This window comes from Lissotriton vulgaris, chromosome 7 (genome assembly GCF_964263255.1).
Source record: "Lissotriton vulgaris chromosome 7, aLisVul1.2, whole genome shotgun sequence".
In the NCBI taxonomy this organism is placed as follows: Eukaryota; Metazoa; Chordata; class Amphibia; order Caudata; family Salamandridae; genus Lissotriton; species Lissotriton vulgaris.
Window position 1 is genome coordinate 1,266,574,041 of NC_141695.1, and position 18,569 is coordinate 1,266,592,609.

Here is an 18,569-nt window from a genome sequence, read left to right on the forward strand (position 1 = left end):
ACAAATAATGCAGCTTAAAACTACAAGGCTACATTGGCCAGCACTTCCTCTCAAAATGAAAAAGATAGGCAAATATTACATTTTACACACTTTGTAAAGTTTCACACCTAGAGAAACTCCGCTTCACAAAAATCCTTTGTCATGATAGAGAGGAAGGGTTGGACAGACAAGCCCCATAGGCTGCCATTATGTGTCTGGAAAAGGAATACCGTGCCATTAAGGAACTCTCCAAAGACCCTCGGTATCCCAGGATGCACAGCCAAAGGCCTTTTACTTTCTGTTCTTTTTTCCGGCTCCTGCTAGCAGGACCCTGGAGCATTGAGCTCTACCTTTTTGGGTATATCTTCAATTTTTGGAGCTTTTCCAGTGATTTGAATGTTTCACTCGACGTCTGGGGTCTTCCTCTTCCAGTTGCTGTCTTTTTTTTGACCAGTTTTGCCACCTCTATATTATCGAAATGCCAGCTTTATTCGACAAGTGCCCTGAGTGGTAGGAAGAAGGCTAAATCTGACCCCTACAGAGTGTGCATACTCTGTCTCCCTTCAACTCCTATTTGACTCCTGTGATAACTGTCACTATTTCTCCAGGAGGACCCTGCGTGACAGGGAGAAGATTTGTCTCCAAGGCCTCGAGCAGAGGAGACATCAAGAACCAGGTGGGACTTCTGGGCATGGACGAACTCTGTCATGATCCTCTGCCCGTGCATCGGCGTTTGGGGGGGGGGGCTCCCCATTCAAGAACAGGCACCGGTCCCGGTCGACGTTGATGGCTTCGGCGTCGAGAGGTATGACTACCATCTGTTCCCCGTCGACCCAGGGATCTGGGTCGAAGCGACTTCGGCGTATAGGGGTAAGACGTCGAGACCTCAGACGAGGTGGAGGACCTCACCGTTGTCGACACACCATAGACGCCGTGTTGAGTCCCGAAGAGGCAGGCGCTCGCCGTCGAGGCGACACCGCCGTTCGCCGTCAACGTCGCCTCAAAGGTAGACGTCGGAGAGAAAGATCGGCGGCAAGGCGAAGGCACTCTACGTCGGGGAGTTCGTCGACGTCAAGAAGAGCGACGTCTAAGAGACGTCAAAGAGGTAGACGTCGAGGAGGGTCAAGTTGTCAGCTTCTTGGTCCTCCGGATCAGCGTGATTCTAAAATAGGTCCACCTCCTGATCTATCTAAGCCCGAATGCTATGATAGCCGTGGGCAAGGGAAGGATCAAGTGAGGGAAGATAGGAAGAGTACAGCAGAGAGGGAGATCTGAAACCACAAACAACCAACGTTGGTACTTCTTCCTGGATAATCCTATATTCTTATCTCATCAATTCTAGGTTTGTTCAATACCCAGTGACCCATACAGTATACCTGTAAAGTAAAAGACTGTCACGATAATGTGGAAGATCAGACTCTTCACGAAAATTCATAGGCCCAAAAGGAATGTGAACTTGGCTCCCCAACTGTAATACACAAAACAGCATAACCTCTATCCTGTAGTTCAGTATTAGGGGATCTCTGTGTATAGTCCTAATCTAGTGAAAAGTCCCGCCCATGTGCGTGGACCCCTGAGCAAACAAAAATAAATGCTTAAGTTGTCAAAAAATGCAGATCTGCACCGACACGAGAGGATTTAAAGACCGATAATGCAGCCTATATCCACAGGCTACACTGTCCAGTACTTCAACTAGAAATTCCACCCAAAAAAACACAAACAGCACAGTCTGTCCAGTGTTCTCCACAGAGAAAAACCTTCCCCTACCACCCAAAGCCTCTGGAATGATAGAGAGAAAGGAGTGGACAGACAAGCCCCTTAGGCTGCCATTATGTGTCTCCGAACAGGATACTGTGCCTTTAAGAGAACTTTCCAGAACTCTCTCAGTATCCCAGAATGCACAGCAGGTCCCTCTTACTTTCAGTTCTTTTTTTCGGCTCCTGCAAGCAGGACCCTGGAGCATTGAGCTCTCCCTTTTTAGGGTTTCTTTACAGAATTTTTGCACTTTTAAAGTGTTGTAAGTGCTTCCATTTGAAGTACTTTGGTGGCTTTGTTTGGCAAATGCCCAGAGTGTTCGAGGAAGAAGGCCAACTCGGACCCACACGAGGTGTGCATCATCTGTCTTCCCTAACCTCATGTCCCGGAGGAGTGTGACATTTGCCAGTCCTTTACTAGCAGGACCCCATCAGGCTCCAAGGCCTGGAAGAGAAAAGACTGACGGTACAAGGTGGGTCTGGGCATACTACTTCTGCCCATGCTGAGGCCTCTGGGGGGGCCCCCAGGGGCAGGAAGACCAGCAAACGTCCCTGTTCTCCGCCGGCATCGATAGCACCGACTACGGCGTCGAGAGGGATGACAGCAGTCTGTTCCCCGTCTCCCCGGGGCTCTGGGTCGAGACAGCGTCTACGTTCGGCGTCAAGGGATCTGACTAGGCCGCCGTCGAGGTCGCCATTGACGGTATCATCATCGTTGGCGGCGGCGGCGTCTTCGTTGAGTCATCGACGTCGAGATGCGGTCCGGCTTCGGCGCTTGCCGTCGAGGCAACTTCGCCGTCGGCGAAGGAGGTCGGCGTCAAGGGGATGCTCGGCGTCGAGGGGGTGCTCGGCGTCGAGGGGGTGCTCGGCGTCGAGGGGGTGCTCGGCGTCGAGGGGGTGCTCGGCGTCGAGGGGGTGCTCGGCGTCGAGGGGGTGCTCGGCGTCGAGGGGATGTTCGGCGTCGAGGGGATGTTCGGCGTCGAGGGGATGTTCGGCGTCGAGGGGATGTTCGGCGTCGAGGGGATGTTCGGCGTCGAGGGGATGTTCGGCGTCGAGGGGATGTTCGGCGTCGAGGGGATGTTCGGCGTCGAGGGGATGTTCGGCGTCGAGGGGATGTTCGGCGTCGAGGGGATGTTCGGCGTCGAGGGGATGTTCGGCGTCGAGGGGATGTTCGGCGTCGAGGGGATGTTCGGCGTCGAGGGGATGTTCGGCGTCGAGGGGATGTTCGGCGTCGAGGGGATGTTCGGCGTCGAGGGGATGCTCGGCGTCGAGGGGATGCTCGGCGTCGAGGGGATGCTCGGCGTCGAGGGGATGCTCGGCGTCGAGGGGATGCTCGGCGTCGAGGGGATGCTCGGCGTCTAAGGCGCTCGCCGTCGAGAAGGAGGCGTTCGCCGTCTATGCGACGTTCTTTGACGCCAAAAAAGCGCAGGAGGAGTTCTGGCGCCAGGAGTCAGTCTGGAGGCTCTGTCTCTACATCACCTCCGCCTAAGAAGAAGAGAGTCGCAGGGCTCTGTGTACTCTGAGGTATATACACCTCCTAAGCCGAGGTCGACTTCCCCTCCTCCGCCACAGTCTCCCACTCTGCTTCATCCACCACCTCCTCCTCATTCTCATCCTCTGCTTCCACCTTCTGGACCGCCTGCGGTTCCGCCAAGGTCGGTTTCGCTTCCACGGTATCAGACGCCGCCTAAGGGGACTCCTCAGCCGAGGCTACCGGTCAGACTGCTGTTGCCTACTCCTTTGCGACCTGTGGAGCGTCTGAAGCCGAGGAGATTGCGTTCTCGCTCCGGCCGGAGGGAGAGATCGTGGAGTCTTCATCGGTCGTTGACAAGGTCAAGGCGACTCCAAAGGACGCGCAGCTCAAGATTCCGCAAAAACTCTTCTGGGACCAGGGACTATTCACCAACTTTGTCGGAATCCCCTGGGACGAGTGTGTTGCCGGTGGGCGACATAGTCTCATTCCAAGATGTTCTCCTAAGGGGTGCGGCTAAGTTGGGCATCAAGGTTATGGTGCCCACACCCACGACGTCTGATCTTTGAGACGCTACATAAAAAGCACCTGTCTCGACCGTTAGTGCCAGGATTGGTGGAGCCCGCCGAGGAGTTGTTTCTCACTCCGGTGGTGATGAAGGCAGCCCCTTCCAGGCTCCTCAAGAAGTACCGGGCTCCGGATTCTGACCCGGCCTTCCTCAGGATGGATCCCACACCGGATTCTGTCATAGTGACGGCAGCTAGGAAGCGGCTTGCCACCACCCCGTCGTCGACAGTGCCTCCTGATAAGGAAAGCCGCTGGCTAGACTCGGCAGGCTGGAAGGTCTGTAGAACGGCGTCTACTGCAATGAAGGCTGCAAGTGCCGCGGCTTTACTAGGGCGATACGGTTGAGCCCTATGGGAGTCCCTCCAGCAATTCGCTGAGCTCCTTCCTCGAGAGAAGAAAGAGCACTTTCAGGAGATTCTGAATGAGGGGATGTTAGTGTCTAACCAACTCACCAGCGCAGCTGCTGATGTCTCTTCTGTCGGCGCATGGGTACTACCATGGTATCAACCAACGGCACCACGTTTGGCTTCGCCTTGCATCTCTCAAGCCAGAGGCTCAACAGCGGGTAGCCAACCTACCTTTCTCTGGGGAAACCCTGTTTGGCAAGCATGCGGACGACGAGATGGCCCGCATGAAAGCTGAGGCCGAGACCCTGACGGCTGTCTGGTTGGAGAAGCCCAAGGAGAAGTCCTACCGCCCGTTCCAGAGAAGGTTCCGGGCGCAAGCCAGAGGGCGAGGGCAGGCCCTGGGACAGCAGCAACAGCAGCAGTTCCGGAGGCCTTTCCAGAAGTGCCAGAAAGGCAGAGACTGCCAGCAGGCCGCAGCGGCGAACAAAGGCCCGCTGGGTCTCGTCCCTGAGCGGTTACTTCCCCCTACAACCGTTACCCACTTCCGTTGGGGGAAGCGTTCAATTTTTTTCTGGCAGAGTGGATAAAAATTACTCAGGACAAGTGGGTGCTGAATATTGTTTGCAATGGATACAGTCTTCGGTTCACCAGCCCGCCTCCAGCAATTCCACCGGTCAGCTCGCATTTGAACTGCGCGAGCTCCAGATGGAGGCCGATACCCTGTTAAGGAAAAGGGCGATAGAAGACGTACCTCTGTCTCAAAGGGGAAGAGGTCTGAACTCAAGGTTCTTTATGGTTCGCAAGAAGGACAAGAACGAGTTCAGGACAATTCTGGATTTGCGACAAGCAAACAAGTGGATTTGCAGAGAAATTTTGCATGCTGTCATTGCATCAGATTTATCCTCGGCTGCAACAGGCAGACTGGCTATGTGCTATAGACCTACAGGATGCTTACTTCCATGTGCCCATTGCACACAAACACAGGAAGTTCATGCGATTCCAAGTCTGCGCCAATCATTATCAGTACACAGTACTGCCATTCGGACTGAAGTCTGCGCCCAGAACATTCTCGAAGTGCATGGCAGTGGTAGCTGCACACCTGAGGAAGAACAAGGTGTTTGTCTACCTGTACCTGGACGATTGGTTGATCAAGGCCTCCTCCTTCTCGGAACCTCAAACGCACTTCCAGAAGGCATGCGTTCTCTTGAACAAGCTGGGGTTGCACATCAACATGTCCAAGTCTGTCCCGACTCCGGTCCAGTGCATACAGTACTTGGGAGCCTCCATCAATACGCTGTCAGCAAGCGTGTCTCCTTCGGAGGAGAGACGATTATCACTCCTTCGGAAGGCTCAGGCTCTCATGACCGCTCCATCTACAACAGTGAGGATGGTGTCTTCTCTACTGGGGTCGATGGCCTCTTGTATCTTCCACACGCTCGGCTGCACATGAGACCATTGCAGGAGTGCTTGGAGGATCCGAGGAAAGGGTCTTGGGACGACAAGATACAACTGGCTCTGCATGCTCTTCAGTCTCTGAAGTGGTGGTGTTCAGTGGAGAATCTCCTCAGAGGGGTTCCCTTCCACAAGGACATTCGCACACACTTATCGTGACGGATGCGTCTCTCCATGGCTGGTGGCGCACTCCGGAGACTTACAGATACAAGGAACATGGTCCCTGACGGAGTCCACGTATCACATCCATTTCCTGGAACTCAGAGCTGTTCACTTGGCACTGAAGGCCTTTCATCCGTCCTTCCAGACCAACTCTGATTGTACAGATGGACCATATGACCACAATGTATTACCTCAACAAGCAGGGGGGCTCGAGATCACGCACTCTGTCGCAGGAGGCGCAGACGATCTGGCGCTGGCTACTAGCCAGAGGACTGACGATAACTGCTACCCATCTACCAGGTGTGCAGAATGTTCAGGCGGACGCACTGAGCAGACTGATTCAGGAAAACCACGAATGGGTCATAAACGACGAAGTACTAGGAGAAGTCTTCGCAAGGTGGGGGACACCAGATGTAGATCTGTTCTCCACCGCCGAAAACAGCAAATGCAGATACTTCGCCTCCAGGTACTACCAGCAGGGGACGCTGGGGAATGCGTTATGGATTAACTGGTCGAACAGCTTTCTGTACGCTTTTCCACCCTTTCCCCTGATTCCGACGGTGCTCATCAAGCTGTCCCAGTCCAGGGCGCGGATGATCCTGATTGCCCCGGAATTGCTCAGACAGTGGTGGTTCACGGACCTGCTTCACCGGTCTCTCCTTCCTCACATACGGCGGCCGTGCAGGCCGGACCTTCTCACAAAGTTCAGGGGGCGGGTGTTGCACCCCAACCTCTCGTCTTTGAGTTTGGCTGCATGGCTCCTGAGATAGTGCAATATGGCCATTTGAATCTATCAGAAGATTGTATGGACATATTGAAGGAGGCTAAGCGACCTTCCATTAGGACTTCCTATGCTTACAAGTAGAAGAGATTCTGCATCTGGTGCAAGTCCAAGAACTATGATCCAACGACATGTAAGGAAGATGTCATCCTTCCGTATCTTCTACATTTGGCGCACTCTGGCCTTCATTTCCATTCCATTAAGGTTCATCTCGCTGCGCTGACTGCCTACAGGAAATGCCCTTCACAGACTTCCTTCTTCCAGATCCCTGTGATCAAGGATTTTTTGGAAGGCTTGAAGAAAGTGTTTCCTCATATCCGGCTTCCTTCGCCTTCATGGGAATTGAACGTGGTGCTGTCCGGATTGATAAAGGAGCCTTTTGAAGCTATTCATAAGGCTTCGTTGCAGCACCTGTCCTGGAAGGCGGCGTTCCTCGTGGCCATCACATCGGCCCGCAGGATGAGTGAAATTCAGGCGTTATGTTGCCAAGAACCTTATACTGTATTTCATGCTGCTAAGGTTGTTATGCGTACTCGCCCTAAATATTTTCCAAAGGTTATCTCTGATTTCCATGTTAACCAGACCATAACTTTACCTACGTTTTTTCAGAATCCTTCATCTCCAGCGGAAAGGCCTCTGCTGTAGGAAGGTGGATACCTGAATATGGTTGCCCCCAACTTTTTGCCTGGTGTTTTGCTTGTTTTCCGACTTAGTTGACCTGGGACCCTGCCAATCAGGACCCCAGGCCTACTGCTCTCTCTGTAAAATGGACTCCATGTACCTTAGGTATATATCCAATTGGTACTGGGCCACCTTATCAGACCCTGTAACTCAGGGCATAGGTGTACCCAGGGCCTACCAGGGGCTGCAGCATGTATTATGCCACCCCTGGCTGGCCATCTAAATCTGACACAACTGGCTGCACGACAGCTGGGGCAAGGTGGTGTAATCACCCTTTGCTTTAGATATAGTATACCTATATCTAGCCCTAAAAATGGGCACACAGATTCCTATCAGCCACTCCTATGGCAGGCCTTGACAATCCTGAAGGCAGAGTGCTTGGAATCGTGTGAGATAGTGCTCTGGCATGAGCTGAGCCCGTTTGCAGCTTGCGGAACCAAGTCCTAATAGCTGTTCCATGATAACGCATACCATATACTCTTAAGTGCATTATAATCCTCGCGGTTATATGCTATCTTTGGTATCGCTTTATCAAAACCTGTAGAGTAAGGTGTCATACGAATTGGAATACTAACCCCTCGCCAATTCTGGCGACGGGGTTAGCATTCCACCCTTCTAGAGGGACACGACATGTATGTAACTGTGAACCCCGGTTAAAGTTAACTCGAGCCTCCGCATCACAAAATGGATGCTGCCACCACAGACACAAGTCTGACCCCCTGCAGCTGGGAGTCCTTCCAGCGAGGGGAGCTTGGACAAAGGGTTTCCTGTCAGGGGCGGTGCTAGCACCATCCCAGACAGGGTTTTGTGTATCCTGGGTAGGCAGGGCTTTACAGGAAGGTGACTGCAAGTGGCACCCCGGTGCTCACTACGCATCTGACGGCTAGAACCAGTTCAAGGGGCACACCAGCCCCTGAGCTGGGGAAAGTCCGGTATGGGAGAGGGGTGTAACCACCCCCCTTCCTGGTCCCACCCCTAGGGCAGAACCTAGTCGCGTACCCACCCCTTTCTTTAGGATAAAGGCAGGAGCGGGGACCCTTCCAAATTAGATCATCTTTGAATCAAGAAACTACTTTCTACGAAAGGAACTCTCGACTTCTTCTCAAGATTTCTCCCTTGTGGCTAAGGAGTAGTCACCCTGCACCCGCAGGCACCATCTAAGAACAGTGCGGTTTGCTGCACGTCCTTCCTCCGGAATCCGACTGACCAGCATGACGAGACCCGGCTTCCCTGGCACCTCTGACCTCTACCTACCTCTACAGCTAAGCTGAGAACCGTAGGTGCGACGAGACCTCGAGGGACCGGCCATCAGAACTGCACGACTTCTATCCAGCACGACCGCCGAGGGATCCTCGTGTGAGTGCTTTGGGGTCCGAGAAGCCCCAACCCTGAGCAGCTCCAGCACCGAGGTTCAGCCCTCCAGCATCCACCAGATCTGCGTGGGGCCCTTCTGCTTTTTGGCTGCTCACCGCGTTGTCTGGCTACTAGCCCGCTGGCTTGTGGCCTTCCCGACGACGACAGACGACAACAACACTGCTAGTCTGGTTGCTCCAGACTGGCCCTTGCTCCCTCCCAAAAGAGGAGCACCCCGGACCCTCCTTGTCCACTCCAGACGCCATTTTGAGTCCACCGCGTGGGCTTGAATTTGCCAAGACTTGTTGCCCCAATCCTGGGTCCAGCGACGTCGACCGCAGCAACCATTATGGGACAGCTCGCACCTCCATCCTGGTCGCCTACAACGCCTCGTCCGTGAGACTGCAGAGCCCAGCGTCGCCCACTCACCTGGTCGAGGTGACTCCATCCGGTGCCATCCTGGTGCCCATCTAATCACTGGCTAGTGATTCAGAACTTGGTCCCCTCTGCTTACAGGTGTCTTCCATCTTCGATCCAGGCTTGGATCCACCGAACAATCTTCACTGGCCGCCTGCCAGCAACTTCTTCTTTCAGGCTCCTGGTTCGTCAACGAGGGTTTCCGACGACACTTGAACCCTATGCAGCCGTAGCCCCTGGGCTAGGTAAACCGAGTACCCCGGTGCTCCAGCGTAGTACAACTCTCTAAGTGCCTAGATCCACTTTCGTTTTTGACCTACCTAGTCGGGTTCGCCCGAGAACACTAACTTTGCTTTTACTAGCCTCCATAGACTTTGTCCCGCATCCCGTGTGAGAGTGTACACTCTGCACCCGAGTCCCCTAGGCCTCTTGCTAGTAATCTGAAGGTTCAGTAGGCCAGTCCTAGCGATTCCAAACCCTATGAGATTAGTACTTACCTGCTAGTAATTTCGCATTCCACTTTTGTAGTATATGGTTTTCCGTGCCCCTCGGGCATTTGTGTAAATTGTGCAACTTAAAGTATTTTCGTAAGAGTTTTGTTGTGTGCTTAGTACCCTGTCCTCATAAAGAGTACAGGGCTGTTGTGATCTAAATAAATACACTGTTTATTTTCATAACACTTGTGTGGTGTCCTTTCACTTGGTGTTCAAGGGGTATATGTGATGGTATAACAGCTGGCTTAACACGCCCTCTAGAGTTTAGCCCGAAGACTGCTCTTGTCCATGCTACTAGGATAGCTGGTCTATCGGTTGACTTACAACCAATCATCAATAAGGGTTGTTTGGACTGATACAAAGTGCTCACTAGAATAGTGAACATTATATATCAGGCCAACTTCTCACATCTGCATTCCCTGGATGTGAGGAGGGTGTTGAAATGTTATCTGGATAAAACCAAGGATATTCGTAGGTCAGACCAATTGTTTATCAATTATGGATCAGTCAGGACCGGTCTTGCTACCTCAAAACAGTCCATCTCTAGGTGGATTGTGTCCTGTATACAATTTTGTTACCAAAAGGCTAATAAGACCTTAGGGGGTAAACCTAAGGCACATTCCACCAGGGGCAAAGCTGCCACGACTGCTTTGCTTCGTAATGTTCCAATTGCAGAAATCTGCAAGGCGGCAACCTGGAAGTCTGTCCATACCTTTACTAAGCATTACTGTCTGGACACTGATGCCAGGACAGACGCTCAGGTTATGCAGGCTTCGCTGCGAAATCTGTTCGCACAGTAGTGGTGTTATTTTTCTTCTCTCAACCGCCGCTTTGGTGTGGGGATCGGCTTGCCATTCTTTTCACTAGATTATGACTATACACAGAGATCCCCTACTACAGAAGTAGTTGTTTCTGTCCTGTAACTCCAGTTCTGTAGTAGGGGTATCTCTGTTATAGTCATAAGCGCCTGCCCTCCTCCCAGGTGGATACAGATATTCATGTACGAAATGCTACAGGTCTGGTGTGTTACGCCTTCAAAAAGAACTGAAAGTAAAAGGGACCTGCTGTGCATTCTGGGATACTGAGTGTTCTGAAAGTTCTCTTAAAGGCACAGTATCCTGTTCTGAGACACATAATGGCAGCCTATGGGGCTTGTCTGTCCACTCCTTTCTCTATCATTACAGAGGCTTTGGCTGGTAGGGGAATATTTTTCTCTGTGGAGAACAGTGGGCGGGCTGTGCTGTTTGTGGTTTTTTTTGGTGGAATTTCTAGTTCAAGTACTGGACAGTGTAGCCTGTGGATATAGACTGCATTATCTGTCATTAAATCCTCTCTTGTGTCTGTGCAGGTCTGCATTTTTTGACAACTTAAGAGATTATTTTTGATTGCTCCAGGGTCCACGCTCATGGGTGGGACTAATCACTAGATTATGACTATAACAGAGATACCCCTACTACAGAACTGGAGTTACAGGACAGAAACTACTCCATATACATGATGGGGTAATTACAGGAAGAGGCAGTACATACCCCTTGGAGAATCCTAATGGGGAGATCTCCTGCAGGTTTCTGAGGAGGTGTCTTAACAATCCCTTGCAGCCCACAACAACTTTACCAATTGCCTGGTAAGAATAAACTGAAATCCAAAACGGTTTGCGTCACCCTGTGATATAATGAACAAAGAACAGTACCTGTATCAGCAACCCACTGATAACTTAATTCGGTAATGTCCAAAGTGCTTCCAAGTAATTCCGGCTCTTCATATGTGGACTAGAAACACTGTTGCTTTCTTGAAAACAAGAAACTTCCTCTGCATGAGCCGCAAGACGCTTGCTCCCCAACAGAGGACGTAAGGCAATAATGGTTCTTATTGCCACTCTCTTCGTATTGTACCCAAACTACGATTTCGTCCTCCGAAAGAGCCGTGAAAATAACAGGCTCCCCAACGGAGGGCAAACTTATGAATCCAGCTCCACCTGATGTGGGACCTGATAATTTGTCCTCCGCAGGAGCCGTAGAGGAAACAGGCTATTCCAACGGAGTGCAAGACTCTATACTCCACGGATGCCAGAACTACAGCAACAGAACGGTCCTCTGCATGAGCCAGTAAGAAGACTCGCCAACAGAGGTCAAACACCGAAGAGCGGCCGAAAATGCTGTTCGTTCGAAACAATGGGAAACACAGTGGAGAGGTTCACAAAGCTCTCCTACCTCGGGAACACAGAATTCGTCCGGATGGGACGCATCGCAGAACACTCCTTCCTGCAGCGATTCAGAACCAAAATATCAGACATGTTCCGGAAGCGAGTGACTATATAGGACCACCCCCACATCCAAGTCTCGCCTTCAGGGTTTCTGGGATATGTAGTCTTCCTGTTAGTATTGATTCATCATCGTGATACGCTCAATCCGGATATATGTAACACAAGTCGATGTCGAAGAGGAAGTCGAGGCCCAGAACGGTGTCTAGGGCCTCTGTGGTTAGCGTCTCCTCTTAATCGGCGAGTCACCGGTCGCGGCGGCGCTGACGCTAGTCCTCCGAGATCTACCTCCAAAGCATCCTCCGCGAGGCCTGCTCGTAAGAAGAGGAGAGTTCTTAAGTCACCGGACTCTGTCTATTCCCGGACCTATTCGCCCTTAAGGCCCAGTACGCCAACGCCTCCTACTCTTCTGCAACTTCCTCCTCCTCCTCCACCACCACCTCCTCCTCCTCCACCACCACCACCTCCTCCTCCACCACCGCCTCGGCCTCCACAACCAAAGCCTTTGGTTCCGGCTCAGCCTCCTGGGCCGGTTGTTCCTGCAAGACCCAGAAAGCCAAGGTCAAGATCCAGAGGGAGGCATCGCTCTCGCAATGAGCGTAGATCTTCGAGGTCACGTCCTCGTTGGCGGAGGGAAAGGTCACGGTCCAGGTACACGGACTCGTCCAGTGATAGGAGATATTCTCCCTCTTTATTGGACTCTCCTCCTACGAGAGTGTCGCCAGTAGATGACATTGTGACGTTCCAGGATGTGCTGCTGTGGGGGGCAGCGAAGTTGGGTATCACCCTGACGGTGCCCTCCCCTTCCACCTCTGTGATCTTTGAAACGTTGCAGCGCAGGCACCTCTCTCGCCCTTTGCTGCATTTGGTGGCAGGACTAGAGGAACCGGCCATGGAGCTGTTTCTGACGCCAGCCTCTGTGAAGTTGGCGCCATACCGACTTCAAATAAAGTACAGTTCCCCGGGTTCAGATCCAGCATTCTTAAGATCAGATCCTTTCCCGGATTCTGTCATTGTGACAGCCGCCAAGGAAGGCATGGCTTGGCAGTTCGGGCTGGACTGTTCCCATGAGACACCGGGTCAGACTGATTTGCATATGACCATGTCTGAACTGGGGTGGCAGAGTGGGCTAAAGAATGGTGATGGATTAAACCCGGATCTCTTGACTGGGTGTGAGTGTTTGGTTGGTTCAGATGCTCTGTCCATCACCACCCCCTTTTGTACCGCTTTAGCCGCCAAGAAGCAGCATTCTACTGCCCCTTCGTCGACGGTCCCTCCTGACAAGGAGAGCCGTCAAATGGATTCGGCAGGGAGAAAAGTCTGCTGTACAGCTGCCACCTCTATGAAAGCGGCGAGTTCTTCAGCACTTTTCAGTCGGTATGACCGCTCCTTGTGAGAGTCCCTGCAGCAATTCATTGAGCGCCACCTGATTGAAGAGAGACGACTTTCAGGAGATCTTGAGTGAGGGCATGTTGGTCTCGAATCAGGTCATCAGTTTGGCGGCAGACGCCTCTCTCCTGGCTGCTCATGAGTACTGCCATGGCATAAACTTGAGACGCCACTCCTGGTTGCACCTTACCTCTCTTAAACCAGAGGCGCAACAGCCGATTGCTAACTTACCCTTTTCGGGATCTACCCTCTTCTGGACTCATGCGGACAAAGAGATGGCCCGCATGAAGGCGGAAGTGGAAACGCTAAAAGCTGTAGGTTTGGAGAAACAAAAGGATCAGAGGAGTTACTCTTCCCAGAGATTTCAGCGAGGGCAAGGTTGCCAAGCTGGCCAACAGCAATACCAACGTCCACCCTTCCAAAAGCATCAGAGGGCCAGAGGAGGCCAGTAGGCCTCCTCTGCGAATAAGGAACCAGCCGGGTCTAAGCCCTGAGGAGTTACAATCCCCCCCCGCCCCCCCCCCCCCCCCCCCCCCCTTGCCAGAGTGGAGAAAAATTACTCGGGACAAGTGGGTGCTGAATATTTTTTGCAGTGGATACGGTCTTCGTTTTGTCAGCCCTCTTCCAGCTATTCCACCGGTTTGTTCGCAATACCAGCTGCGCGAACTTAAAGCGGAAGCCGATACCCTGTTAAAAAAAAAGGCGATAGAAGACGTCCCTCTGTCTCAAAGGGGAAAGGGTCTATACTCCAGGTTCTTTCTGGTACGCAAAAAGGACAAAAATTAGTTAAGCCCATTCTGGATTTGCGACAAGCAAACAAATAGATTTGCAGGGAGAATTTTCGCATGCGGTCCTTGCACCAGATTTATCCACGGCTGGAACGAGGAGGCTGGCTTTGCACAATAGATCTGCAGGATGCGTACTTCTATGTGCCCATTGTACGGAAACACCGGAAGTTCCTGCGCTTCCTAGTCTGCACCAATCGCTATCAGTAAGCCGTACTACCGTTTGGTCTGGAGTCTGCACCCAGGACTTTGTCAAAATGCATGGCAGTGGTGGCAGCGCACTTGAAAAAGAACAAGGTGTTTGTCTACCCGTACCTGGACGACTGGTTGATCAAAGCCTCCACCTTCCAGGAAGTGCAATTGCATTTCAACAGGACGGCCGTCCTGTTGAATCATCTGGGTTTGCACATCAACATGTCTTAAGTCCGTTCCGACTCCTGTTCAGTGCCTGCAGTACTTGGGAGCCTCCATCAATACTCTGAGCAAGCGTGTCTCCTTTGGAGGAGCGACGCTTATCAATCCATCGGAAGGCTCAGGCTCTCGTGTCCGTTCCATCACCGACAGTGAGGATGTTGTCTTCTCTTCTGGGTTCGGTGGCCTCTTGCATCTTCCTCAAACCACATGCACGCCTCCACATGAGACTGCTGCAGGAATGTCTGGAGTATCAATGAGACCAGAAACGAGGGAGCTGGGACGACAGGATCCAACTGTCTCTACACGCTGAACAGTCCCTGAGACGGTGGTGTTCAGCAGAGAATCTTCTCAAGGGGGTTCCGTTCCACAAGGACATTCCCATACAGACTATTGTGACTGATGCCTCTCTCCGCGGCTGGGGAGCGCATTCAGACCATCTTCTGATTCAAGGAACGTGGTCCCAGGCGGAATCCACGTATCTCATCAGTTTTCTGGAACTCGGAGCTGTTTATTTGGCGCTGAAAGCCTTTCATCCGTCCTTCCAGACCAACTCCTTGCTTGTGCAGACGGACAATACAACCACAATGTATTACTTCAACAAGCAGGGGGGTCTCTATCGCGCACACTGTCCCAGGTAGCGCAGGCGATCTGGCACTGGCTGCTAGCCAGAGGACTGATAACGGCTACCCATCTACCAGGTGTGCAGAATGCTCAGGCGGATGCACTCTGCGGGGTGGTCCAGGAAAACCATGAGTGGGTCCTAAACGACGAGGTGCTAGGAAACCTCTTCGACAGGTGGGGCACTCCAGACGTAGATCTGTTCGCCTCTGCAGAAAACGCCAAGACTTCGCCTCCAGGTTTTACCAACCGGGGACTCTGGGAAATGCGCTATGGATCAGCTGGTCGAACAGCTTTCTGTACGCTTTTTCACCCATTCCCCTGAATCCGGCAGTACTCGTCAAGCTGTCTCAATCCAGAGCACGAATGATCCTCATTGCTCCGGAGTGGCCTCGACAGTGGTGGTTCACGGACCTTCTCCACCGGTCTCTCCAACCACATCTCTGCCAAACACTACTGCCTGGACTCCGATGCCAGGGCAGACGCTCAGGTTGGGCAGGCTTCGTTAAGAAATCTGTTTGCACAGTAGTGGTTTTGTCTGTTTACTCCACCGCTGGTTTGGTTTGTTGGGATGGGCTTGCCATTCTATTCCCAAGATTATGACTATACACAGAGACCCCCTACTACAGAAGTAGTTTCTTACTTGTAACTTGTAACTCCAGTTCTGTAATAGGGGTATCCCTGTTATAGTCATAAGCGCCCGCCCTCCTCCCCGGTGGATGAAACGATAATGTACTGAATGCTACAGGCCTGGCTTTATACACCTTCAAAAAGAACTGAAAGTAAACGCCCTTTGGCTGTGCATCCTGGGATACCGAGGTCTCTGGAGAGTTCCTTAATGGCACGGTATCCCTTTTCCAGACACATAATGGCAGCCTATGGGGCTTGTCTGTCCAACCCTTCCTTTCTATCATGACAAATAATTTTTGTTAAGGGGAGTTTCTCTAGGTGTGAAACTTTACAAAGTGTGTAAAATTTAATATTATTTGGCTATCTTTTTCACTTCAAGAGGAAGTGCTGGCCAATGTAGCCTTGTGGTTTTAGGCTGCATTATTTGTCTTTGATTCTCTTAAGTGTCTATGCCGGACTGCAGAAGAAGACAACTTAATAGACTATTTCGATTGCTCCGGGGTCCACGCACATGGGCGGGACTATTCACAAAATTAGGATTATGACAGAAATACCCCTACTACAGAACTGGTGTTACAGGTAAACTACTCCATCTTCACCTCTGAGAAATGAATACTCGACATAATCTGACACAGATCTTGTATAGCATTCTAAAAACCACTGCACAACATCCAACCACAGGCGAGACCCCCATACTCTTGAAAATAAGTCGTTGACCTGCTGCCAAAAAGTGCTATATAAAAGGTGCCACATCCAGAAAGGGAACAAAACCTGTACTCCGCGTCCTTCCTGGTGCCAAACCGGACATGTCCTGAAGGCCTATCCTGCATCTTGGGGCCCAGAACAGGTACATCAAGACACAAAGGTTTCAGATGACAACACTGCAAGAGTCATTCCACTCGTCAGGAGAGGGGAAGTTTATGACAACAGTAGACCTCAATTATGTATACCAGCACATGGCACTGAACGTAAGTTGTTCCTGGGATTCGTGATAAACCAGGTTCACCACCAGTTCAGTATGTTTTTTCTCATTGCGGTAAAGTCTGCACCCAGGGTTTTCACAAAATACCTGGCTGCAGTGGCAGCACACCTATGAAGAAAGGAAATTCATGTCTACCCCTACCTTTACAACTGGATCCTAAAGGCAAAGTTGTATCAGCAGTGCAAGAACAACACAATCCTACAAACGCACAAGCTCTGCTTTTCCACCACCTGGAAAAGTTATCTGTGGTATAATAAAGGGCAAAAAAAATTCCAGGGGCCAGACTGAACATAGAGCTGAAGATAGCCTGTCTTGGAGAGAGGTGGGTCCAAGCAATGACACCACAACTATCCTAAACTAGAAGGGGTAAGCTCTGACTGAACACAGTGCCTAAGTTTGTGGCCATGATGGCATCTTGCCTGCCGTTCATACAAATGCAAGGCTCCACCTGAGACTGATCCAGGAATGGCTAAAGAGACACTGGTCAAAGGCAATAGGGAGTTGAGATTTAGTGGTTGTAACAGAGTGCACAAGGAAATACAATGGTGCAACAGCAACCACCTTACAAAACACAGATGTTTCAGACAACCAGGTCTCAGTTACCATTACAACAGATACATCATGGGGTGGAGAGCGCACATGAACAGACTGAACATTAGGTAGGGGCCTGTGGTGCCCATAAGACAGTGAAACACAAATAACCTGGAACTCAAGACAATGTTCCTAGATGTCAAAGTCTTTGAGTTACAACTGAAGGGGGAAGGTCGTTCAAGTACAAACTAACAACACTACAGCAATGTTCTACCTCAACAAAAGGGGACAAGATCATGTACTATCCAGCCTAGCACAGGAGGTATGGACTTGGCTTTATAAATGAACATAACGCCAGTAACAATCCACCTACCAGGAGTGGAAAACACTGAGACAGTCCGATAAAGCGGACACAACGGCGCATCCCACAAATGGGAACTAAACGCGCACATACTTTGTTGAATCTTCAGAAGGTGGGTAACCCCGCACATGGATTTGTTCACTACACCAGAAAATGAAAAGTGCCAAGACTTAGCGTCCAAACTACCTGTTTGGGGAATACCCCATTGATGGAATTGTCTGGGAGATTTGGATACTCATCAATGATCCTGCTGATCCTCTGGTAATAGAAGTACAAACAGATAACCATGATCCTAATCGCACTACAGTGGATGAGTCCATCTTGGAGCTGGGCAGAGAAATGTAGTGCCATTACCAACACTACAGTACATTTTAACCATACAAGGGGTCAAAGTGTTCACCTGGAACCAAAAGTACATCTTTGCTCCTGAGAACTGTCCAAAAAAACCATGGATGTACTCAATGAAGCAATAAGATCGGTGCTGCACAGGTGTCATCTCCATTCTCTCCAGGAATTAAGGGGTCGCCAGTAACTAAAGCAACCATAGCAAGGTGGATAGTCCAGACCATACACAGGTGTCACACTAAAAGCAGGTATAACGTGAGAGGAGAAAACAGAGCGCACAGAACAAAAAAGAATGGGCGTCACTTTCCTTCATAGCTAATGTTTCAATTAACAATATCTGTATGGCTACCACTTGGCCGAGGGCACACACCTTTACCAAATAATACTGTCGGCATGCAAGCAAGCACAGATGGTCCAGAGTACAAAAACACCCGTTTTAAAGTATGAGCTGGTTCTCTACCTAACCTTCCAAAGGACAAGTGAATACCACAACATCATTGGTGATCAGCATGTGGATCCAGTAAGATTCATGCAGCAAAACTAAAAACTTATCTGTAGGAGAGGTGTTGCTGCTTGAAGACTTTCTGGATTCACATGTGACCGTCCCACCTCTGTCTTAAAACCAGTGCAGAGCAACAATGAGGTCAAGACAATTAAACAGTAAGACTGAAGAAGCAACAGACCTAAGAGCCTTGGATGAAGAGTCTGAATATGGAAACCCTACAATGGAGGTTCCGGGGTGTACGTCTGATGTCCTCTTGGAGGGGCATAACATCAAATGGTCGACAACGCCCAC

The 18,569-nt window shown here is 51.1% G+C and overlaps 1 protein-coding gene across 2 annotated transcripts in view; it reads left to right on the top strand.

Moving 5' to 3' along the window:
• LOC147703388 (C-terminal-binding protein 2) overlaps positions 1-18,569 on the top strand; it is a 182,237-nt gene that overhangs the window by 119,695 nt on the left and 43,973 nt on the right. The gene's annotated exons all lie outside the window — the stretch shown is intronic.